Source organism: Triturus cristatus, chromosome 1_2 (genome assembly GCF_964204655.1).
Source record: "Triturus cristatus chromosome 1_2, aTriCri1.1, whole genome shotgun sequence".
NCBI lineage: Eukaryota > Metazoa > Chordata > Amphibia > Caudata > Salamandridae > Triturus > Triturus cristatus.
Window position 1 is genome coordinate 627,338,011 of NC_140580.1, and position 25,556 is coordinate 627,363,566.

Below are 25,556 nucleotides of genomic sequence, written 5' to 3' on the forward strand. Positions count from 1 at the left end.
TTTGTGTAATGATTTTTTTTAGAAAGACTGCCATAATGAAGCTTGATAGTGAGGTCATTGATGAATACTTTCAACTTTTAATTAACTTTCCTGAAAGTAAAATAACCTATTTCTGGAGCTCTGGAAGGAAAAGGTGAATCAGAAAATTGTGTCTTCTTTTTAATGTCTTTTGAGACAGCTAATCATTAAAATTAAATCATATATTTTTCTTGAAATAAGCATCACATTGGTGGACACTATTAAATTGACAAAATAGCTTATTAAAATTTTAATTGTACTGAACCATACATCTAAAGCCATTTTATCCTTTGCACGAAGAATATGGTTGCAGTCAATTTCTCAATCTGTAGATGTTTATAAAGCAAATGCTCAGACATCAGTAATGTATAGAGCTGAGCTGTTAGGCATCATGATCCTGAAGTTGTGGGGAGCTAAAATCTGTTTTTTATTTTAAATCATCCTCATTCACCTATGAGTGCCTAGAACGAGAGTATGATGATTGCTTTAAATCTGAGAAGTATAGTTGAGACTGCTAAACTTAGGCTTTTAACTTTATGGCACAAGATTAGTTCCAGTGATGATCTGAAGCATTATCAGGCAGCTCTTGACATGTTTAAAAAAATAGTCACTGAGAGATTAAAACTTGAGGGAATCTTTCTGCAAGTGGCATACAATATTTTGGTAGGGCAATTTTGATGCTTTAACATGTTTGGAAAGTTGTTAATTAAGAAAATAATGAAAGATTTATTTTCAAGTGTTTAGTGCACCTAATATCACAGTGCTCAATTGTTTTCCCCAGGGCAGGAACTTGTGATTAATCAAATGTTTGAGAAAACTTTGGTGTCAAGGCTAGACTTTAGGAGTATAGGAATTTTAGATTTCAAACTGATGTTGAAGGCATCAGGTAAGGATCCATGGCTGAGAGATGCATTTGTCATGTGATAGCAGTTTCCTTGGAGGCTGACAACATGATTCATTGTTGCAGCTGTTATCAAATCAGTGATGTGTTTAAAAAAAAGTTTAAAATCTCAATAATGTTTCCTTCAAAATTTCTTTGGACAGAGGAATGAATTCAGACAATGTATTTTTTTGGTTTTGGGATATGATCTTTTTTCTACACAACCTCTGGCTGATAACCAATCTCACAATCTTTGTTAAGCTAGTCATTTTTCAGTGGAAAAAGAGAAATTGTGAAGTAAACCTTAGAGAGGTGGGTGGGGTTTGGAGTGAAATCATTTGATCTTTTAGAGGTGTATGGGGTTGTTGCCAGTAATTTGAAATATAATGGAACCAACAACATTTTATTTTCCTAGATTTTTCTTCTGGTATGCAATTAGGTTAGGAGCTATAGTGATTTAAGAATATAAATAGCTGGTTTCGTTTTAGGCAAATTTCAACTTTCTTGAAAAAGGTTCTCTGTGATCCGTGAATTGAAGGGTTGGAAAGATTATTTTGTGATTGCAAGATGGATCAATGACTTTATTATATTTGTTATTCTGTAGTTGTTTGTAGTCTTCTTTTGGGTAATTCATTCCAGCGTTTTTTAATATATCCTGGGCTGCTATAACTATATATTGAACATTATGGGTCACTGTGGTTTCTAAAAGCTCTTTATACATTGCCATAGTTGTAAGGATGTGGTGTGATAATGTGAGGGGAGAGTAAATGCTAAAAGAGCTAAACTGTGGTCCGACAAATTACCTTCAATAAGTTGCTAAAAGGTTGGGGATGTGAAGACATAAATATTAAGCCTCCATTTTGCCTGCCTAATGTTTTGGAAGCTGTGTGTATTCTTAATGACGCTTTGTATAAGCAACTCTGTAATTCACAGAATATTGTATCTCTATATCATTTAACACCTGTAAGTTAAAATGCCCCCAATTTTGTTAACAAGTATGATACCTGTTTTGAGACAATCAATGAAGGAGGCTTTTAGTTTGCATCGATGCTAGATGTCATGAAAAAATGTAGGGCCGAATGTATAAGCCAATTTTGTGTTAGTAAAAGGGTTGATTTGCAGAATTGGCCCATCTGCGAACACAAAAACTGCTTTTTACATGTGTCAAACTCATTTTGTGGGTTTGCGATTCAGTGTTTGGAAAGGGAGTATTTACCACTGCCTGCTCTTAATAAATGCAAAGAAAACAATTAATTAATATTTTTTTAATGCAGACCATTTTCCATTAAGGAAAATGGGCTGCATCTAAAAAAAAAAAAGAAAGGTTTACTTCAAAGCAATCACGGACATTGTGTACAAACAGGATATTGTTCCCGAGCACAAGCACATACGTATCCAGATCAGTAATATCAAAGATTCAGGAGAAAATTCAGTCCATATATTCGAAGGAACAGTCTTCTTTATTTTCTTATCTCCCAAAGCTTCATTGCATGACGATTCACAATAAGAGGTAAAAACAAAGATTGCAGCCAACACGTGTTTCGTCTTGGGTAAGTAACCCAACGGCTTCCTCAGGGCAAATCTCATAAAATAGAAGTAATATGTCACACATAAATATAAGCTATGTTCAATGTCATGTAATTTATGCCTGAATTAATTTGTTTTAATCCAGATTTCAGCAGTAACAACTGTATAGCTGAATGGAGCTATCAGTTAAAAATGATCAAAAGGCCATTTCGAAAGAAACGAAATTCAAATATCGATAAGGAGAGTGCTCTGTTAGTAGTGAGAACCAATTCACGGACATTGTGGTCTGCTGACCCCAGCAGGCCACCATTCCTGTGATTTTAGCATTGCCTAAGGGGTCCCAAATTGCGATCTACCTCATTAATATTAATGAGGTGATTCAATTTCCGACCCACTAGGAATCGTTATATGAAACTCATCGAGTTTCATACATTGGAAATAGAAGGATTACCTAATTGCGATTCTCAGAAAATCGCAATTAGGCAATTGCTGTTTCCAAATTTGATACATGTGGCCCTTTGTTGGGTAGGCATTAGACCTGCCAAACGTTTTTATTACACCAGTGTAACTTTACCTAATTCCTCATGATATAATTGCGTGCATTTTGAATTTTTTGGGGTTATGTGTTTTTGCAGAATCCTCTGGAATCCAGTCTGAGCTGATACTTTGAAACTGACAAGCTGCAGCTGCCAGGGATAATTTGCTTCAATGTATGTATTGCCAGTATCCTGTTTAATTTTTGTACACGAGGTGTGCGCGAACGTTGCATTTTCACAGGAGATAGTGGCCAAGTGCATTTCCTGCAATACATGCAATTTTGTGTCACTTTTACGAATTAGCATGTATTCTGTGAGCGATAAATTTACACAATTTCTCTTACCTGGCTATATTTTGATTGGCCTGGTTGCATTTGAAAAAATGAGCACAGGAAACGTCATCAAGAAACGTCGGTCTATCATAATTGGATTGGAGTGAGCATAAAGATGTTTGGCTTTCATCTCTACAAGAAGAACCTTTAAAAGTTTGCAGACACACCAATCACATGAATCTAAACTTTGGACAGTTATTAGTTCTGATACAGAATTTCAAACTCAATATACGTCTTTAATATGAAAATTCAAGAGTCAACCTGAACCGGTGACTACGCATACCTTAAACCCTAGTAAAATATGTTTGCTTAGCTCTAGGTAGACAAAGCAAGCTTAACAAAGGGAGAGTGAGATGATTGACAAATTGTGCAATCGAACGAATTCCAAAATAACATACGGATTACATGGGGGCACGGCTACTATGCCTGACAAAGACTCTTCGCCATTGGGAAAGGGTAAAGCATAGCATTTAAGAACTTTTATAATCATTATAAAATCCTTAGCAGGAATAACATTATTGACAAAAATTACATCACCGAGATTTCTCTATTTATCAAACTATAAAACTGACAAAGATATTATTTACAAACAGGTGCACTTCAATCCCCATAACAATAACGTGTATGTAGAACTCACTTTTCAAATATGTATTATTATCGCGTAGAACTCCTACTGGAATCTACTAATTAGATTAAAACAATACTTAATTTAGAATCCATTCATAATTGGCATCCCAGATGGTTTCATGATGAATGCATAATCTAGTGAATTATAATTTCTTTGCTCTTTACTAATTAAGCAAGTGTATAGTAATATTAAAAAGACATTATGAAACCTGCTATTATTTTCCGTTATTCATCATATGATGAAATGAAACTGTTGATTTTGGAAACGATGTTTATTATACCAGTGCCGCACAAGTATTGTACATCTATCTATAAAAAGATTCAAACAAGGTTTTCTTCGAATCGGAGGTAATACAAAACAGTGTCATGTCTTGAACTGTGATGAGAATTTTGCTCTTCGGAAGGTTCAGCCACATCAACAGCAAAGACACTTCTAGCCCTGATGCCCAAGGCTATTTTTGACCTCTGCATTACTTCTACACATAGAATTAAACATAATTGTAAGATATCTTCAGGCAGCTGTGTGCATACACTATTAAACTTCCACAGAGTGCCTTGCTAAGAACAAACAAGAACTGTCCCTTAGATGCTACTCAATCAATCAATCAATCAGTCACTTGTAAAGCGCACTACATACCCGCGAGGGTCTCAAGGCGCTGGAACCTATTGAGGTTACCGTTACCTCAAAGCTCAGACTGGTGCCTATTGTGGCGTTGCTGATAACTGGAGCGGGCTGACAGACACCACACTGCAAGACTACATCTCAGCTACTTGAATTAAACTACTTCTGGGACTCCATCAGCAAGAAAGACTCTGGGGTCCATTTGCACATTCAACGTTTGTTGTCACTTTGCCAATAGCCTCCCAAGGGCCCAGTTACTTTCAGATGCAAGTGCATGTCGGCCTCACCCAATCAATTGATGTTCTTATTTTCATAAAGAAGACCATGCAATATCTTCTGGAAGTCAGGACACCCACCTGGAGTGTGTCATTGTACGTGTATAGTAGCACTAAGGAGTATAATCACAAGAACGTGTGCTAAACAGCACCAAAAAATGTTAACGTGATACAAGCACCTAGACGGAGATAAAAACACAAACCCCTACATGAAAAAACCTGAGATGGGCCAAAGCACGATGAGGAAATCAGCGCTAAGCAGCGCCAGGCGTGCAACACACACCTGGCAGGTGGGAAAAATCACCATAAAAACTGAAAAAACACCCAAACACAAACTGACCAACACCCAAGCACCATGGAGGCAGCCGGAGAAGGCGCAGAGGACGACCGTAACCCCACAAGCACCCCGGACGACCAGCCCGGGACCTCGGAGACAGGGAAGGGCAAGGACAAGAAGAAGAGGAAGACGAAGTTCAGTCTGCAGGCGAACAGGATCATAGTCACGGAGGTGATGGAACACCAGCAACAACTGTTTGTGACCTCCAATGTGTCATTGGGCACCAAAAATGGAATATGGCGGGATATCGTGAAGCAGGTGAATGCCGTCGGAGAGCACAAGAAGACAATGGACGAGGTCAAGAGGCGATGGAATTACATCAAGCGAAAGACCAAGGAGGAACTCGCTGCCAACCAGAAGGCAACAATGCAGACTGTCAACAGTCATCAGTGTGGATACTGTGGCCGGAGTCGGGGGACCGGACACTGCTCGACAGGACACAACACAGCCGCAACACCTTGATTGACCACCAGGTGCTGGGGGGATGGGTGGAGATGGCCACAATAGCACACATCCACAATCAAGCAGAGCACAGTGCACACCCTCAATGACTCTGGGTCATCGCCCAGATCCATAGACTGTCACAATGTACAATGCCATGCTGTCTGAATGTCAACATGTACCATGCGGCTACATACATGTGGGCACATTGCAATACACCATCTCCCCTTCACATTGCAGGGCCACCGTCAACACCCCCTGCAGAGCAGTCCCAGCCACTCTTCACTGATGACGAGGAGGACAACCCCAGCATTGACGCACAAGCCCTCCTAGACATCATTGATATCATTCGCGACTCACCTTCAGGATCAGGGCTGCCCAGCTGCATCAAGGAGACCCAACCCACCACCCAAACCACCCAGCAGGAGGCACCCACGGCCCGGCAGTCTCCCAAGACCCCCAGGAACCACACACGGCCTTCCAACGCCGTGTGCTTGAGGGCCAGAGGGAGACAGCTGAGTAGGTGCTGGTGGGGTTCGACCTCATTGCTACCAAACTGGACACCATCCTTGGGTGTCCAGGGCCGTTTCTACCATTAGGCAAGACTAGGCAGCTGCCTAGGGCGGCAAAAGGGGGAGGGCGGCAAACAGTCCTGACAAGTACCACGCATCAGGGCCCCAGGGCGTTAGTCTAGCGCATTTCAGTGTGGTGATCCGCATCACCGCACTGAATGCATTAGTCACGCATTATAGCGCTACTCAGTTGTCAATGCCCGGCCAATCGTTGCTTGTTGAGGTGTTATACTCTTAGGTCAGTGGGGGGTGAGAGTCAAATGCGGCGGGGGGGTGGGGAAAGGGAATTAGGCTGAGAGCCAGCTCCTCATCGCCGCAGTTGGAACGATGTGGATAGGATCCAGCCCTGGATGCATGACGTGACTTCAGCCGACAGGGCCGCCGAGCCTGCATGATCATCAGTAAGTGCCAGAGTGAGCAGCAGACTGCATTTATCCAAAAGAAATTGCAGTAGTAGTTTTTGGCAAGTTTGCCTTGCAATTCGGCGGTAGCAATAAGCAGGAGGAGCCGCAGGGGTGCTTGTGCCCTGCTCCTCCCTCCTGCTGTGCTGCTGTCCCCTGGCCCTCTCTTTTCCCCGTGGTTTTGCCCAGCTCATCTGATGGAGTCGCTGGAAACTAAAGTTGCCAGTGAGTTCTCGGGAGGACCCGATTTGTGACTGCACAGTAGGTTCTGGGTGTGTAGAGATCCGCGCAAGTCATTAATAATAGCAGGCAGCAGCACACTTGACCCCGGGGTTCCCTAGCTTGAGGCATGCATTTTGAAAACCTTTGTGTTTCAAAGTCCGTTAGAGTGATGCTTATCACTCTGCAGCAATAGAAATGAATGTGTGTTTAGTACTTCCTTTGTACAAAAACGGAAGGTTCTCGTTCCTGGCTTGTAAATCATGACAGCTGAAATTGGTGAAGTGGAGCCGTGTTTGCAGAGGTCGCGTTAATTGTGATGCGCTTTTAAGCTATTTTGAAGCAGCCTTTCGCTTCCCCACATGATAGCGTGTTTCACAATTTCATTTTCTCTCGCTTCCTTGCATACAATGTTCCTGTTTTGTTGTGAGCATGTGCTTAAAAAATAAAGCTTTATGTTTTTAAGCCATTCTGATCATCGAGCCAAACACAGTGTTGTGCAAATTACGATGAAATTATTGGTAACAACTTTAAACTATGCATGTTTGAATGAATAAATTGCAAACTTTGGTTGTATACACTTATCCTAGATAAACAGACATAACACCATGCTGTTGAATTTGAAAACAACTCTGGCCCTTCACGAAAGTGCATTATAGCTTATGTATAGCACAGGATATCCGCCACACTCAACCTGTGTCCCAGCCCGGGCCCCTAATTATTGTTGCTGTCTCCTGACAACAATAAAACTCCTCATGAACACCTGCTCTGAGTCCGGGACTAGAGGCTGAGCAGGTGGTGTTTCGGGTACGCACACCTCTCTCATACATGCATAGCAGTACCACTGTGACCAGTTCTGCACTGAGAACTGTACATCAGCTGAGAGTGGGGGTGGCATTTTTCAATTCTCGCCTAGGGCGGCAAAACACCTAGAAACGGCCCTGTGGGTGTCTAGGCCCGCTCCATGATCTCCAATGAGCCCTGATTGACATCGCTAAAGTCATGACGCAGAGAGAAGAACACCTGTCTGCTCAGAGGGGCTCCAGCGATACCAGCCGTGAGCTGGCACACATGCGGAGGCTAATGGAGGACATGGTGCGGATAGAGGCGGAAAGGATGGCAGCCACAGCTGCACACCAGAGAAATGTAGCTGGGATATACCATGCCCTGCAGATCCTCATCTTGGCATTGCTGCCACAAGGCGTGGCGATGATGAATGCTGCTGCCCCCACACCATCCACATCTCCGCCCACTGGTGTACCATTGCCTCACAGTGTGGCAGACGTATCCATTCCAGCACCTGATACGTCAGTGGCACACAGTGCCTCAGCCGGTACAGCACACATCCGGGGACGAGGACATGGATGGGTTTGTGACCAGAAGGAGGCGCTAGCATTCATATCCCCCACCTGGCCTGTTTCTGCATGGTGCCGCACATGGCCCCATGACCTTCCACTGACCCCTAAAACACTCCCATGCACTCACCTTGGACAGCGACATGGACTGCCATATCCTGATTGATGACCAATGACACGTCGAGCAGACTGCGACTGTACCCTTCCTCTCCCTCAGTACTTGTCATTCCCGGATGGACTCTGGCTGGCCCTCCACGGGCACATATTGTGTGGTGTGCTTGGCTTGGCCCTGTACCGCTCCAACTGCAAAACACCACTGGATGTGCAATATACATCCAGTAACGCAATGCTGTGTTATGTCTCATCATTCATTTATCCTGTGGGATGCCAGTCAGAGGATGTGTTCCGGGTGCCGTGGACACTACAACAGGGACACACGCATCAGTCACTTCCATGTAGGGACATGGATTGAACCACGCCCAGAGCCCACAAGTCATTGTTACAAGCCCGGCATACGGCAGGCCAGACCACTCCGGTAACGCTCCAAGGGGGGCCCTCATTGCTACCCGTTGCAGGCTTACTCGTTGGTGGCGTGCAGGTCACTGGACTAGTTGTCAGCATGTCACAGCCACTCCCTGAGGGCAGGTTTGCACACACACCACACCCATCCGGCACAGGCCTCACAGGCCATGTGACTCCGCCAACATAAGGGGCCGATGACGTCACATTTCCCTCTGTCAGTGGTGACTGGATGACAGACGCTCTACGGTTCTCAATCATAAAGAGCCCATGAGTTGTTGTGCACAGGGTTAGTGGCACCTGATGCCTTGCAGCCATCACAGGCCTACCACCACGTGGCGCTGACTGGGGTTGCACAAGGTTAGTGGCACCTGAAGCTTTGCTGCCGGCACAGGCACCCCGCCACGGGTCGGTCACTTTGGGTGCACTGAGATAGGGGCACCTTAAGTGCTGAGCGGGTGTGCAGCCTGCGATGATGCCCCGTCCTGGCGGTCCAGACAGCTCAGGTTTTGTGTGCCCTGCTGGACCGCAGTGTAGGCCAGAGCCAGCGGGCAGCACGGGCCTACCGCCATGTGGCGTCGCTCCCAGGATCACAGAGTTAGTGGCACCTATTGGGCTGAGCGGGTGTGCAGCCTGCGATGAGGCCGGGTGCACTGGTATGTCCTCTGCCATGGAGTAATCAAGACCCAGCACCAAACGTGAGACCTGGTGGCCTGCAGAGCGGGGCTGCATGATGTGGAGGGTGCCATGTCTGCAGGCCCCGGGCTTTTGGCTTGCAGTGGCACGTGGTGGGACCTCTTGTCTGCACGCCGGTGGCGGAAAGTGAGCAGTGAGGCCTGGGTGTGCATGGGCGGCCATGCTCCGATGGGCAGTGGGAGGGGCTGGGGTGCCTCTGCTTGGGTGTGCATCGGCGGACATGCTCCGATGGGCGGCAGGAGGGGCTGGGGTGCCTCTGCTTGGGTGTGCATCGGTGGGCATTCTCCGATGGGCGGCAGGAGGGGCTGGGGTGCCTCTGCCTGGGTGTGCATAGGCGGGCGGGCGATGTTGTCTTGTGCAATTGTGTGTACTGTTCCAATCATGTATCTGGACTCTGTTTTAGATGACGGGTCTGTCTCAGATGTGTGAACTGGCAAGTGGTTGGAGACACACCGGTGGCAGCAGGTGAGCCGTGTGGCCTGGGTGTGCAGGGGCGGCACTCGCTCTCTCTCCCTCTCTTCTTATCTCTCTCTCTCCCCCTCTCTTCTTATCTCTCTCTCCCCCTCTCTTCTTATCTCTCTCTCTCCCTCTTTTCCTCTCGCTCTCCTTCACTCTCTCTCTCTGTCCTTTGATGTGCACAGGACACACCTTCTCATCATGATTTTTGTCTTGCAGGCTGTGACCTATGGATTGTCCCGAGGGGAGCCGCCATGTGTCTTCATTTCAGTTCAGTGTCATTTTAATAAAGTTTCATTTGTTGCTTCGAAAGTGAATGTGTGATGCTCATTTTTGTGACGACACATGCATGTCACCAGTTGTGATTGTGCGACATCATGTTGATTATTTTGTACATGTTTAGGTGTAGCTGATGTGGCATATCTTTGGTTTGGGGGTGCTGGGGAGGGGTGGTCCCGGGGGTTGTGGCGGCAGGTGTTGTTGCCCTTTTGGCCCTCCGGGCTGTATGTTCAGTTGCCCAGGTGCATCTGTTATTCTTCTGGTGTGGCTCTGGGTTGGGCGCCCTTTTGTGGGCAGGCTGTTGTCCGACTTTGCACCAGGTCAGAGCAGGTGTTAGTTTCCTGGTGCTAACGCACCTTATCGCCTGTTTTGTGTTCTTATCACAGATCTGGCTGGTCGTTGAGAATGTTGTGGAGTGGTGTTGTCGCAACTTTTGGCACGGGAACGCCTACTCTGCATCTCATTAGCGATAGTTGCAGGGGTCATCTGTGGCAATGATTTTTGTGGCTGCTATTGCGGGTAAAATGGTGCTGTGGGATGTTAACACCAGCTTGTGATTGGGGCGATAAGTTTATCGCTACTTTGGTTGCGATAAAGTGCTGTTGACTCGGCGATAGATCCTTGTGAATATGCCCCTAATTATCATTGCCCATGACTCTGTCACCCACTTTGTAAAGACCTCCTATGTGGGATACAATTACTGCTAGCACCTTAATAGGGTAAACCTGAATTGTTCCACCTGAAACCTCAGAGATAATTGCTCTACTCCATAGCACTTTCCAACAAATTGAAAAACAAATCATGTAAGTTAGGACACCCGAAACATGTGGAAGTAACACTGGAATTAATAATGCCAGAACTTTCTTCCATTAAACAGTCCATTGCAGAGGAGTAATTCTGACACAAATGAAGAAATAAAGTCAATACCTATAGAAGCCTCCGCATTATCGGCCAGACTAAAGGCCACTGAGCAATGTCTTGGCGATGTGGAAGAGCAGTTGAAACATATTGCTAGGATGCAATACTGGCACTAAGAAGTATGGTAAGCAATGCTCCCTCTAATTTTTTTCTTCTGTGTGCGGCAGTATAAGGTCTCTGTGCGCTGCAGCTAAGGCAATGTGTGCCAAGAATCCAACTACGTGTATGGATGCAGTGACAAATATCAGTGCAAATATCACTCAAACATTTGCTTAATAAAGTGAAAAGACAGTGTATTTCTACACATCCAGCACCACATGAAGGGTCTTAAGGCAGGTTTGCAACATACAACAAACATAAAAAGGATACAGTATTCAAAAGCATATTCTCCATTAAAAGTCTTTTAATGTAACAATGTGTCTCTTACTGTCCCTTTTGTCAAATGTGAATGCTACATCCATGAGAGGTGTCTATGTTATTCAAGATTGCACCACAATGGATCTGTAAAAATGCATTGCTGTGTCCTATCCTTGCCCAATCACAGAACATTCCTAATATGCGTTTTATTTACTGCTGCATTTCTTGCATGCCTTTCGCAGCCCTGACAAGTACCACGCCTCAGGCTTAGACTAAGCATTTTAGTGTGGTGGTCTGCATAATCACACTAAAATGCATTAATCACACATTTGTAGCGCCTTGACAACACCTGCGTGCTGTGAGGAAGAAGCTGGAACTGCAGCTGCAAAGTGCACGTCATGTGCACAATTGCAGTAGATAACCATGCTTTATTCAAGCTGGCAATTTGTGGTCTCATTGTGCAATATACTTTTGATCATCCGGATATTCTTCTGCCACCGACACTACTAGACCAGTATGCATAATCGGGAACAATGAAACAAATGGTAGCCATATCTAACCACCAGCATACTTCCGTCTTTTTTCTAAATCGCACAGAGAACATACTGGCTGTTGGATAGCAGAAAATGCTGCTTAAATTAAGCGCTGGGTGACATTCACAAACAAAGGAAGGGTTGGTGTGAGAAGTAAGATGGTTGCTATGCAGTGGCAAGGTTGAGACCGTAATCTCTTTCTGTTCTGAATGTGACGGCGGCCGGGGCCTGTCTGCGGGCCTGGAGGACACGTGCATCTGTCTGAAAGGGTTGTTAGTGCCCTGGTAGTGATGCACCACTGGAAGCATCATGCAGCAAATACATGACAGGTAGCAGTGCAGGAGAGGGACCCCTCTGCTGTGAGGGACATGGTGGCCTATCGCTTGGGGGTGCTCAGTGAGTGAAGCGGCCTTGGTCCAAGTGGGTCTCCCCTGACCCAGCACTTGGTTTGAGTTAGAATGGAAGGACCCATCAAACTATCCACTCACCTCCTGGACGCAGTACCCAAAAACAGCTTAGCTGTCTGCTCATTTCCAGCACTGCTGTTGCCGGGAATACTCACCTGTGGAGCTCCACTTTGTTTGGGGACAATTTGTGTTGCCCATTGTCTGGACCACCTGGGGAACTGACAGTCTTTGGAATGAGTTAGTGCCTGATTGCCTCTTAGTGAGAGAGCAACAAGGAGTGCAGGGCAATTATCCCACAGGAGGAAGAAAAGCACACAAGGAAGAAAGCAAGAAGAGCACTGTGGAGGGAGAGTTTAGCGGTAGAAGAAACACAAGAGTGAGAAAACAGCATGGAGCAGTTGGGATTGCAGAGAAAAGCACAAGAGGGACAGAGAGCATCATGGGGAGCAGGAGTGTTTTGCAGATGGAGAAACACACAGAGAGGAGAGCAACATGATTCAGGAAAGCATACAAGAGAAAGAGCAACACGGAGTGCAGGAGGTAGTGCCTCAGTGACTCTGCTTCAAAATGTGCTTTTAAATTTTAATCTATATATGTTACACGTAGCAATCTGAAACCTTGGTAGCTGTGCATTTGTTAATAAAGCTTGGCAGATTGTGTGCCTATGCGAAAGTTTTCATGTTAATTTCAGTGCCCGTCTTGCCTATACACAGCGCTTCAATTAACTCGAGTACTTTCAAAAAGGCGCCTAATCTACACCGCACTATCAATAGGTTGACCATGTGTCACGAAATTGCAGGGACAGGCCTGGTTTTTCACCACCTGTCCCAGTAGATTTCGGTAAGCGGATGGGAAACAAAGGCTCAAACCTTGTTAGCTCTTCACACTTACTTAAGAGAGGCAGCTTTTCACTCAGTTCAGTCCCTGGTTAGGAGATATGCATGCACTGTAAGAATATCAGATGTGTTGGTCTTTCCCAGTATTTACTGCATTGCATTTATATAGAGCTTACTTCCCCTGAGGTGGCGTTGAAATAACGACTATTTTTTCTTGTAGAGCCCTACTCATTCCAATGCAGGGTGTCAAAGTGCCTTACATCAACACGTGCATATAACATGTACAATAAATTATATAAGTTTGTAAATTAATGTACAGGATGTGTAACATAAAACTGGGGGATTGCGAAGTGTAGAAGTCATATATCCTCTTCCATAGCTCACTGTGCTATTATCCTCGCAATGCCCTCAAACGTACACATGATAGACCTGCTAAACATATATGTGAAGGCTTTACATCTGATGTCACTTCCTGTAAGGTCGTGGCTTGTGATGCCACTTTCTATGATTTCAATTCCTGTGATGCCATGTGTGATGTCAATTCCTGTGATGCCATGTGTGATGTTGCTCGCCGTGTTGTCATGCGTCTTGATGCCACTTGCATACTGCCTAACTAGGTTAGTCCCCCCACTTCTTTTGTTTAGGGTTTATGCCCTGATTGCACTGAAATTTTGAAAATGTCACACATAGCAATCTGAAACCCTGGCAGCTATGTGTAGTACATTTCTGATTGTGTGAACTGTCCCGGTTTTTGGCTTTAAAATTCTGGTTGCCCTATCTATCAACAAAAGGCACACAGCAAGCCTAACAGCACTTCACCTTCCATAATATATATTAGGGATTATGAAAGCACACGTCGTGCTGTTAGGCTTGCTGCGTGCCTTTTGTTAATAGAGCGCAGAAGAGTGTGTGCCTTTTTTACAGTGTTCATGTTAAATTGCAGCTCCAGACATGCTTACACTCGGGGCTGCATTTAATAAAAATGTTCAAAAAAACACAGAAACTGCCGCGCTCTGTTAAGAAAAGGCAGGCAGCAAGTCCAACAGCACCACGTGTGCTTTCACAATCACTAATATATATTAGTGATTGTGAAAGCACACTTGGTGCTGTTAGGCTTGTTGCAAGCCTTTTGTTAATAGTGCGTAGGCAAATTGCGTGCCTTTTTGAAAGTTTTCAAGTTAATTGCAGCTCCCAACATGCTTACACAAGGGGCTGCATTTAACATGAAAACTTTCAAAAAGGCACATAAACTGCCGCGCTCTGTCCAGATACAGGAAGTTGGCACTCCACACCCCTTGGTGTTGTTTTTACCTAAAACTTTAAAAACTCATATTTCTGGTTCGATTTATGGTACTACGTTTGAGATGTTTCATGTGTTGTGTTTTCACTTTATTACTGAGCACTGTATAAATAATTTACATATTGCCTTTAAGTTAAGTCTGACTTTTTTGTTCCAAGAGGATTTAGCAGAGGTTCATTTAGTGACTTTTGTGGTTAACCTGAGAAGGATTGTGATTATTATTTGAGGTGGTCTCTCACCCACATATGTGAAAAAAACAATTTTTTTTAAACTACTGGAGTGTGTGAAAAAAGCCAAGAAAGTAGTTGTATAGAACAAATAATGGCAATACGGAGCACCGCCGTGAGAGAAAAATGCAACATGGTATAAATGAAACATGACGTGGTGTAGGAAGTGTGAATTACAAACAAGGACTAAGCCTTACTCATGCCACTATGACAGAGTTACATTAGAATCCAATGGTATCTCACCTTAATCAAAAGAGCCACCAAAGACCACCTTACTGGGATTGCAATTTGTATAGTGTTTAAAGGTGTATATATAATGTTTCTGTGTTTAAATTGTTTAACGTTATTTGTAGAACCACACATGATGTAGTTCCCACACCTAAAATGCCATCGGATTTTGTTTGGCCTCAACATGGACACCAAATCAACAGGAATCTTAGCAATGTCTGCACGAATCAAGTAGTCCATTAGGATTTTTCCTTCCTTGAATGAGAGCAAAGGTAGTAATGCAAAAAGGTACAGAGTTCCTCTAACGAAGACAAGAAGGGGGAGAAGAAAAATGTATTGTCATATGTCAAGGGAAAAAGTGGGCCTGGCTGTCAGTGAAGCAGGTCGAAACAGAAAGTGGGGAATTCCCTTGTTGGAACTAGGGCTCTCACACACCCAGCAAGCTAGGTGTCATGCTTCTTCATTTGAGCCTGCCCCTCGTCAGGTCAGCGCTGCAATACCTGACGGGCACCCAATATTGGGGCTCGTTGGCGGGGATCTTTTGTTCTTGCCGATGGGTGCAGTGGGGGTAAGGGGCCCTAGTGTGTGTAGATGTGAGTGATAAGTGTGTGAATATAAAATAGCTACTGTTAGTCCACAAGTAAAGTTTTTATTATAGTGGTAAACAGCCTAAGTAAAAAAAGGAGTTGAGGTGGGTATTGAAACTAGTAGTTACGTAACTAGTTGTGCAAGCCCTACTCTCAAAGAGATCTACATGTTTCATGCCATGGTTGCCATAATGGTCAGGGCACTTCCTCAGGATCAGTGTTAAGAACTATCTACAAAAGATGGTACGTGAAAAATCTACATACCTAACAGGTTCAGTAAGGTAACCTAGAACAAAAAAGACGTAAAATAACAATGAACAATACATAGAGGTGCACTCATATGATGAAACAAGATCTTATCTTCAATATGAAGTGGTGAAGAAAGAGATGTCATAAAAGATAATGAGGCAAACAAGGGAGGGAGAAAAACAGGAAAAAGGCGGTGCGCAGATGCACCAACCAAATAAGTGAGATTATAAAGGTATCTCACAGAAAAGATACAGTGGATGCGGTTGTAGGAACACTCACCTATACCGCTATCAAGGTAATCTTGCAGCAGTGACCGGCGGGCGTTTGAGGACTCCAATGTGGGTCCTGGAGGCAAATGCCGCTGGGGTAAGAACATGAGTTAGGGAAATGAAAGGTAATGGATGCGGCAATTAAAAAAAATAAAAATTGAGCGTGTTGCTACTCGGAAAACCCCTAGGGGGAGAGAGACAAACGAGAAACGGGACAAGACACCAACCAGTTACACACTCCCATGGGCGGTGTGGTGTGCAGCCATGGTGATCAAGCAACCAGAGGCAGGCGGTCCGGTGGCCGAAAACAACAAAGGAGATATGGTAAACTGACCGGGCTCTCCTCGCGTTGTCGAACAGCCACGCTGTCCCCCCTCGTGGCAGCGAGAAAAACCCATGGACGGTGGCACCAATGTAGTACAAAATATGGAGTGCGTTCCGAGCCGCTCCTCAATTAAATTCTCACCTCGATGGGAATCCGGGTTGGAGCGTGCATGGGGGCAGAGAAAACATATGGTACTCACCAGCGTAGACAAAGCTCCTTTGAAATGCCAATTGATTCTATTAATTGCCAATGTTTCTTGATGATTTTAGTAATAGAATTACTTTGAGTACAGAAGGTAATAACGCAGACAATGCAGTCGACTGTTTTTTTTTCGGGGTAAGTAGGTATTCAATCGGGCAATCCAATGCTCATTTTAACGATCACCTGATAAGTTTGTGTAGCTATCCCCTTTTCTCAAGTTACTTGCCAAGAGGTTCTGCCTCTCATAAGTCCCTTATAAACTTACAATTTCTGCATATGCGCATATGCGCAAAAATGGCCAAATGGTAGGTGTTAGATCTGGGGGTCTCTAGTTGGCAGGGTATGTACCACTGTCCAAGTAGGGACCCTTGCTTCTAGTTAGGGAAAGGGGGATACACTGTTAAGATAACCCCTGCTCACCCTCTATGTAAATGTAAATGTAGTGCATTTATATAGCGCTCCGCACACCCCCAAAAGGGTCTCTCAGGCGCTGTGCACATACCGCTGTGGAATCCTTCCTGGCCTTTCCCTGTGAAGTGCCCACTCCTGGGCACCCCCAAGGTGAAGCCAGGCATCCTAACGCTTTTGGGGTTGTTGTGGAGATTAAGCAACCTATTGCCCAGAGGTGCACCCATGATTAGAATAGGCACCAAGGTGAGAATTATCGGGTCCTGGGAAATTGAGCCCAAGACCTGCCGAGACAGAAATTGAACCCTGGTCTGGGCCAGACCTCTGCATCAGGGTCTGCCACTCTAACCATTGAGCCACACTTCTCCACTGCAGTCTAGGCTATCAAAGGCAATGTGTAAAGTATTTGTACCAACACTCACAGTAACACAGTGAAAACACCGCAGATTTACTCTACACCAGTTTTAGAAAAATAAGGTATATTTACTAAAAACTTCACAAGACCAAATACTACAGAAAAATCAACATACAATTAAAAAGGTTACTTTAAAGATAGTTCAAGAGTTTGTAGAAAGTACTCTAGGATGTAAAAATCAGTGTCCTGCACAATGCTACTCTCAATGCACAAACTGCGACACTCTCGTGCCCAACAGTACCTGTAGTTGCGCTAAGGTTCCCAAAAGCTATAACAATGAAGATGGCAAAGGCGATGCGATACTCCTGAGACCTTGGGGAGGCTTTGCAGCAGCCCTGCTTCACGCAGCAGAGGTGAAAGTGCCGGCTCTGATCTGTAGGGGGAGGATGCGATGACTTTGGCTTTCGGTGCGTAGGATTCTTAGGGGGAAGCTTCACGGTACGGTGCGACGCTCTTCGATGGGGCGCGATGCGTGGCGTTGATTTCTGGTGCCGCAACCCTCGATGCGCCACTGGACGGGACTCTGCGTCGATGCACGCAGCGACTGGATACTTTCACGCACCGGCAGTGGTGCGGCCCGCAAACTGGTTCTGCGACGACCTGTCAGGAATCTTCAGGCACCGGGACGATGCTCGACGCACTTGGCGATGCGGGGACTCCGGGTGCTGCGATGACGCCGCGATTACATTCTTCTCGCACTCTTGATCTTGCGACTCGCAACCGGATGATGCGACCCTCAAACGGATGATGCGATGGGTACCAGTTACTCTTGTTCACGCATTCTGCTTTCCAGCTCCCAAACACAGCAAAATGACCTCCTGAGGCCCCAAGACTAGGCAAGCAGAACTCCCTCAGCAGAGTTCCAGGGGAGATGGTGGTGAAGTCCTTTTGTTCCTGGGACTTCTTAACAGGGAGCCTGCTCTCCTCAGGCCCTTGGAGATCAGAATTTAAAGAAGGGGACACAGCAGAGTCCTTCCCCTCTCCTTGGCAGCAAAGCAAAACAGCAAGCAGGCAGTCTTCTCCTCTTCAGTTCCTTCCAGCTTTCTCCTTGGCAGAGGTTCCTTCTTAGTTCCACAGTGATAAAAAGTTTAGGTGTCTGGGGTCCTCTTCTTATACCCCTCCAAGTCTTTGTCTCTCTTTGTTTCAGTGGGGGGATTCCCCTGCTCAAACCGGTTCCTGGGTGTAATCTGCCCTGGAGCACCTGGTTCCTTTCAGAGTGAGGGGCAGGGTCGTTGGACGCTCAGCAGGAGGTGGAGCCTTCTTTGTGCTGGCAGAGACCGAGTCCTCAGCCTGGCCAGCAGGGGGTGGAGCCGGCATTGTGCTGGCAGAGGCAGCCCTATTCAAACCCAGGGGCTACTTCTCCCACCCATCTAGAGCAGATCTCCCTATTCACCCTGCTGCTGACTCATCCAGACTCCTGGGGCCACCTAGCCCATCACATGACACCAGACAGCCAATCTGCACACAGGCACACAGGAAGGTTAGACAGGAGAATAGCTACTTTCTAAAAAGTGCTATTCTCACACAGTGAATTTAAAAACCATCTTTCTAAAAAGATGTATAATTAAATTCTGAACACAAAGATACCAAACTTGGATTTTCTATCTTGTCTTTAGGGGACGATAGGCATGTAAACAACCTCCCCCATTCTGTCCTATGGGCAAGATAGCCTCTCAGCAGTGAAAAACGACAATGGCTGTAATTCACTACCAGGGCATGTTACACACCTCAGTACATGCCCTACCTTTCAGATGCACTGCACCCTGCCCAGGGGGGTACCTAGGGCCACCATAGGGATGCCTTACATGTACAGAAAGGGAAGGATAAGGCCTGGTCAGTGGTTGCACTGGCCAGGTCGACATGGCAGTCCTGGACTGCACATAGGCACTACAAGCAGGCCTAAGACATCATTTTAGCGCTACTCCTGTGGGTGGTACAATCAGTGCTGCAGCCCACTAGTAGCATTTGTACTACCAGCCCTGGCACTCTCAGTGCACTTTACTAGGGCCTTGCAAGTAGAACAAATATGCCAAACATGTATAGCCAATTACATCACAATTTCCCTAGGGAGCACTTGCACTTCGACACTGATCAGCAGTGGCAAAGTGCCCAAAGCATCTATACCAGTAAAAACGACATCCAGCATAGCATCAAAAATACAGGAGGTAGAGGCAAAAAGTCAGGAGTAACCACGCCAAAAGATGCCAGGTCTAACAGTAGGCCATCTTTCAGGCTTTAGGATGGCGACTGGAGTACTGCAAAAGTAAGTGTATAACGTGCAGTGGGGTTGTCAATCACAACCACTCTATTCACAAATGAAATGCAGCAAGTTTACAAGCAAAACGTGCTTGTAGACTTGCTGCCTTTCATTTGTTAATAGGGCACAGCTGCAGGGCAGTTGATTGCCTTTGTTAAAGTAATCATGTTAATTGCAGCAAATGACTGGCACTGCGATTAACAGGATTACTTATAAAAAGGTAAACAATCTGACCATTTTCGCGCCGCACGCATTGTAAAAGCGGAGGCGTGACAGTCCTCAGTTGTCTGTGCGCGCTTTACACTTTACAATTTACAATGCGCGCTAAGGGAGACATATGTGCCCGCGCACGCACGCACATTTGAGGGAACAGTGAGATAAGTATGTTATGTTATGTATGCCAGTGAGTTTTTATAGAGCACCGCTTTCACTCACAGTTCTCATGGCACTTTAATACATAGGGATACAGGTCTGTGGAACCGCTGCCAGCTCGTGAAAAACTATTTTTCAAACATTCTCAAAGGTGAAGGCATCCCAAGGAAACCCCTCACAATTTGTGAATGACATACCACCAACATTTCATTGGTGGTACAGTGTAAATGTTTTTTGCAACAGCATATCGGTTGCAAACATTAGTATATACCATTCAGATTACCAATTTGGAAGGGACGCCCTGAACACCCCCCTTCCAAAGAGCTATTCTGTTTTTTTCATTCACGGACCCAAACTGCGATTTGGTAACAAATTACTGAATTCATAAATGGCCTGATTCCACAAATGCAAAAGTTCTTTGTACCCATAGCCCTCCCTCTTTAGGGAGCTACTTATTTCACTAAGTACCTCCATATCAATAGGATGTCTTTTAATAATCATAATGCATTGCAGAGTGCCACTGGGGCAACAATTATGACCACAACGACCAGAGAAAAGACACACAACATAGTTTCAACGAATATTAATGGACTGACTCATTAACTTAAGAGAGAAAAATACTGTCTTATTTATTCAGTAAATCACCTGATATTGTCCTTCTTCAAAAAATGCACCTCTCTCTGCCTGACCCTATGAAGCTGAGAAGAGACTGGATGGGCAGAGTACTACATGCATGTAACACATCAAAATTTGAGCATTATACATTGGGCTGGGCAGCGTGTGAAAGTGGGGGTGTAAAAATCAAGGGAGAAAACTCCCCTATGATCCAAGTACCCAGGATTCCTATGGAGTTTGGCAGGTCTAAGATGATGAGAGGCTAACACTGTTGTATGACCATTGATTTAGAGAGATCCAGCAGATCAAAACAGGTAATTTTAGAGTCAAAGCCTGCTAATGGCTGTAGCTGTTGCTGCCACAGAGCTGCCACAGAACTGAACGGCACTGACCGCGACGAGTACACGACTGTGACTTGTCCGATACTGCGGATTTATTCCTGACCCCTGAAATCCTCTGATGCCCCTGGCTCAACGACTGGGCCGGCTCCACCGTCCCTCGAGTGACGAACAAACCGCACGTCCTCGTTTCTTTTCCCGGAATTCAAAGCCATCCCCGAGTGACTACCAACCGCACGTCCTCGGTTCTCCCCATTCAACAGCGACTGCGCGATGGACTCCTTCCTATAATTGCTCTTCATTCCACCGCCGTCCTTTTTCATCAACGTTGCTACACCAGCGCTTCATTCAATACGCTTCAGAGCACTCCACAAATAGGCAACCCAGGTCCTGAGGATGATCCTAATTTGAGAGGATCGAAACGCCGTCGACCATTGCCCACCAGCTCGAACTCCCTAGGCGTACTCTGACCCCTGGTTCATTAACATAACTGAAATCACGAACTGTACCATTGAATAAGTTGATGTTTGAACCTTTTAATCTGTAAATACTGTATATTCTTTTGCGCCTTCTGCTGTGGTATCTTTCACGTTGTCACTTGCGCCGTTACTTCACTGTCACGAGCACTTTGTACACATATCACTAGGGTTGCCTGGCTATTTATACCCTACAGTGCTGTTACAACTGTTCTGTATATTTACTGATCTTCGTATAATATATGACGCCCACGGGCGCATGGATTGAACTATTTGAAGTCTCCTCTCTTTTGTTCGCTAAACTGTAATGTCTTGTACATACAGATTTAAGTAATTACATTATATCCTGCTGAGATATTGTTGCTTTTATACAGAACTGAACGGAGCATTTTTACCTCAGAGGGGGACTTCATTTCCCGGCAGCTCACACCAGGGGGATGCCGCACACATGCCAAGAGGCGCATATATATGGCCCGGTACTCCCGCAGCGCAGGTACGCTCTAGCAGACACAGAGCTCACACAGAACAGCACAGAGCACTTTTGCCTAAGTGGGGGACTTCATTTCCCAGCAGCTCACGCCAGGAGGACATTGAGCACGTGCCAGGAGGCACATATTAATGGCACGGTCCTCCCGCATCGCGGACCGTATGCAGGCTTGCCCAGGCCAAAGGCAGGCCCATCTGCGCCCGTCTGAGACCGGAGGAGGCTGGGCCTACCATCTTGGTACCCTCTTCTTCAATCTTGAGGACCTCATCATGGCAAGCTTGGCCATCCTTAACCTCCAATGGCAGTGGTAGAGGAGCAGGTAGGGAGGCAGCACCCCTTACAATTATTTGTATTGGCAGCTATAAATAATTTATTTGCAACTGGTTAGAAGGCTGAAGCGCTCAGGTGTTTCACGGACATTGTGTTTTAAGCATTAGGGCTTCTGAGGTTAACACCTTGTGTGCGCAAGTTGACTCTGAGTTAGTTTATATTTGTGCTGAAATGCGCAAAAGGCATACTGGTCAGGGTACGGAATGGGAAAAGCGCAAGGTGACCACAGATCCTGAGAGGGCCACGTCAGGCACAGTAGTGACTATGGACTCCTTTCTCCAGCGTGGCCACAGGAGTGCTTGACAAGGAGATGGAGCTGTTTACTCTGCCCCTCTACAGGTCCCCTGTGAATGGTCCCCTCCCTATGCCAGAAAGGGCCCTTATGACCATGGACAGTGCTGATGGGTTATCAAACAACTCCAGGGTGCAAGAACCAGATGGTCTGGACAGTTGTATAATGGGTCACCAGCTACCACTTACACCGATTATTGTGGTTAATACCTCTAGGGGGGTGGATGGTCCTTCAAGCCAGGGGCATGTGGTGGGCACACCCATAAAGCATCAGGTTAAGCAGTCGATAACCACTGGATGTGCCACACAAGGGTGACCGGGAGGAGTAGAGCTGTTCGGCCAAGCGTCTGGCACAAAAAGAAAGGGCCAATTGCCTGGGGGAAGGGCCAAAAGACCGAGAGCTGGGCTGACGACCAGAAGCCCTTAAGCACTGAAGCAATTCCAAAGGCAGGTATGATGTGCATACTAGAATCCTTCCATGTCTCTTTGACGGCTATGATGGACTCCCAACTGGGCTCCTTATTTCAACGTCTGTCGTTAATCGAAAAGGGACTTTATCTTAAATGTTGCATGCCCGCAAGGGGTAAGCTGTCGCAATGGAAGGACCCACCCTGGCAGCCCTATCTTTAAACACTAGGGAATACCCACCTTCCCCTTCAAAGCTATTAAGGGGCCATGCGCACTCGTCTCTGAATTACACAGTTTAAAATCCTGGCTCGAATACGGGCCCTGTGGAAAGATCTTCTACAGGTGATCAATCCACTTCTGAGAGTAACAAAGTTAGAGAGCCATCTCAGGGGGAAGGGGAGGGATTTATGTGGAATCTGCCTGCTATACACCTTCCATCGGAGGCAACATTGTATGTTGTGATCCTGGGGAATGTGCCAGCCCTCTCTCAGGGCACCAAGGAGGACTATTCTCAATTGAAAAACAAAGTCTTACACTGGTTATCTTGTAATACTGCTCTAGGCACAAAGGTAGAGGAAATATCAATATGATGTGAAGGGTTAATTGGGGAGGCAGCTCCTCCATGCTCTGCAAGGGTGATTGTGTTATTATTAATTTTAACAGACCTCATATTGCGAAAAGGATTCTGGGAACAGTTTTAAATAATGCTTCCCATGGCTCCCAGTCATCCATTATGGTTCTACCCCTTGGAGTGTTCTACAATCCTGAGACATTTGGGTGGAATCATCTGCCTAACACCATCAGAGCCCCGTTGAACAGGCAAACACCATCATACCCAGCATACCCACCCCCAAGGTACACAATTTTAAACTTTAATTTAAATCACACGCATTGGTCTTCACAAGGTGGGCAGCAGCCAGTTTTACCTCTAATGGAGTTATCAAACCATTTTGCACCCCTGGACGCCATGGACATGTGTGATTGACTTAGCGGGCCTGCTCCTACGGATTTAGTGACTTATTACTCAGCAGGAAACTTCACAGCAAAACAATGGGACCCTGGTGAAACTGATTGCAATTTTATATCATGGAACATAGCAGGCTTAGCAAATAAGCGTCTTGACCCCTTGTGGATTCAATTTATAAAGCAGTTCAGTGTGATTTGCCTACAGGAAACATGGTGGTATGAAAGCTGAGTACCGTTTGAGGGCTATAAGTCCTTCTTTGTTCCGGCTTCCCCCTCACCTGCAGGAAGACCAAGAGGAGGTCTTGCTATTTATATCTCCTTGGCAGTAGAGTGTAAGATATCATGGATAAGATGGAGAATCTATGTTTACAGTCGTTGGTATTGTGCAAGGGGTGTCACAAATTGCGTCTTATTAACTTTTATATCTCAACGTGCTGTGCAAAGGGTGCATGTAATATTTCCTTGTTGGGCTCCTTTCTAAGGAAACATCTTAATGTTGCTTTTAAAATTTTTATGATTGCCGGGGATTTTAATATTCACCCATGTGGTGACCCTAGGACCTCTAGCCTGGCAGAATGGCTTCTTATATGAATTTGATTTATCGTCCCTTGTGTGCTTTATTGATCCCTGCAGTAAGGCCCCCATACCATCCTTTAAAGGGGGGGTGGGTGGGTCATTTATTGACTTCATAATGGTTTCAACGCCTCTACTTGAATTATTTAGGGGATTCATCATTCAAGCCAGTGCATACAGTGACCACAACCCATTGTGTGTTTATCTCAGTGGACCCTTACTGACACATAGAGGGGGGAGGGGGCAGGCAGGGTGGTGTGGTGAGCCAACAGATGGTGGAAGGCAGCTAAAATAGACCCAGATGTCCCCAGATGTATTTTATGAGTCAATAACCGTTACATGTACTAACAAGTTATTAGTGCCTTAAAAACGATTTCGGCTAAAATATGTAACTTTTTAAGTGCCCCGGCTTGGCGACCGGCTACTCAGGTACCTAAATGGTTTGATTCTCATTGTTCCCGGGCAGCCAGGAAGCTGAAGGAAGCCTTAAATAAGAGCCCAAGAGATTCCACATTAGTTAGAATCTGCCGAAGGGAGTATAAGCTGAAATTGGCAAGATGCAAGTCCATGTAGGAAGCCTGGAGGGAGTTAACTGAGGGTAGTGCGCTGAGGTTTTGGAGTATAATCAATACCCCCTTCTTTAATTACGAGGAAGGAAGCGTGGTGGGTGCCCATATTATTGAGGAGCAGTGGGTGCTTCATTTTGAAGCCATGTTTCAGTGTCCCCCTAACTTAAACTGCCTCTCTGGTCGCATGGCAGGCACAATTGAATTGGTTTTTAACATAGATGAGGTTAAGGATGGCATCATCGTGTTGTCATGCAATAAAGCCCCGGGTCCTGATGGCATTCTGTCCAATCTTTACAAATCAGACCCAACCATTTGGGCACTGGTCCTTACAGCGGTTATGAACGCTGCAGTAAAAACGAGTTGCCCTGAGCCATGGGCCATTTCCACTATAGTGCCTGTTTTTAAAAAGGGTAACCAAGATAGCACCTACTACTACAGACTGATCTCAATGCTGGACTCTGTAGTAAGGGTGGTAGGTTGAGTACTCTTAGAGAGATTGACTAGCTGGGCAGAGGAACAAGC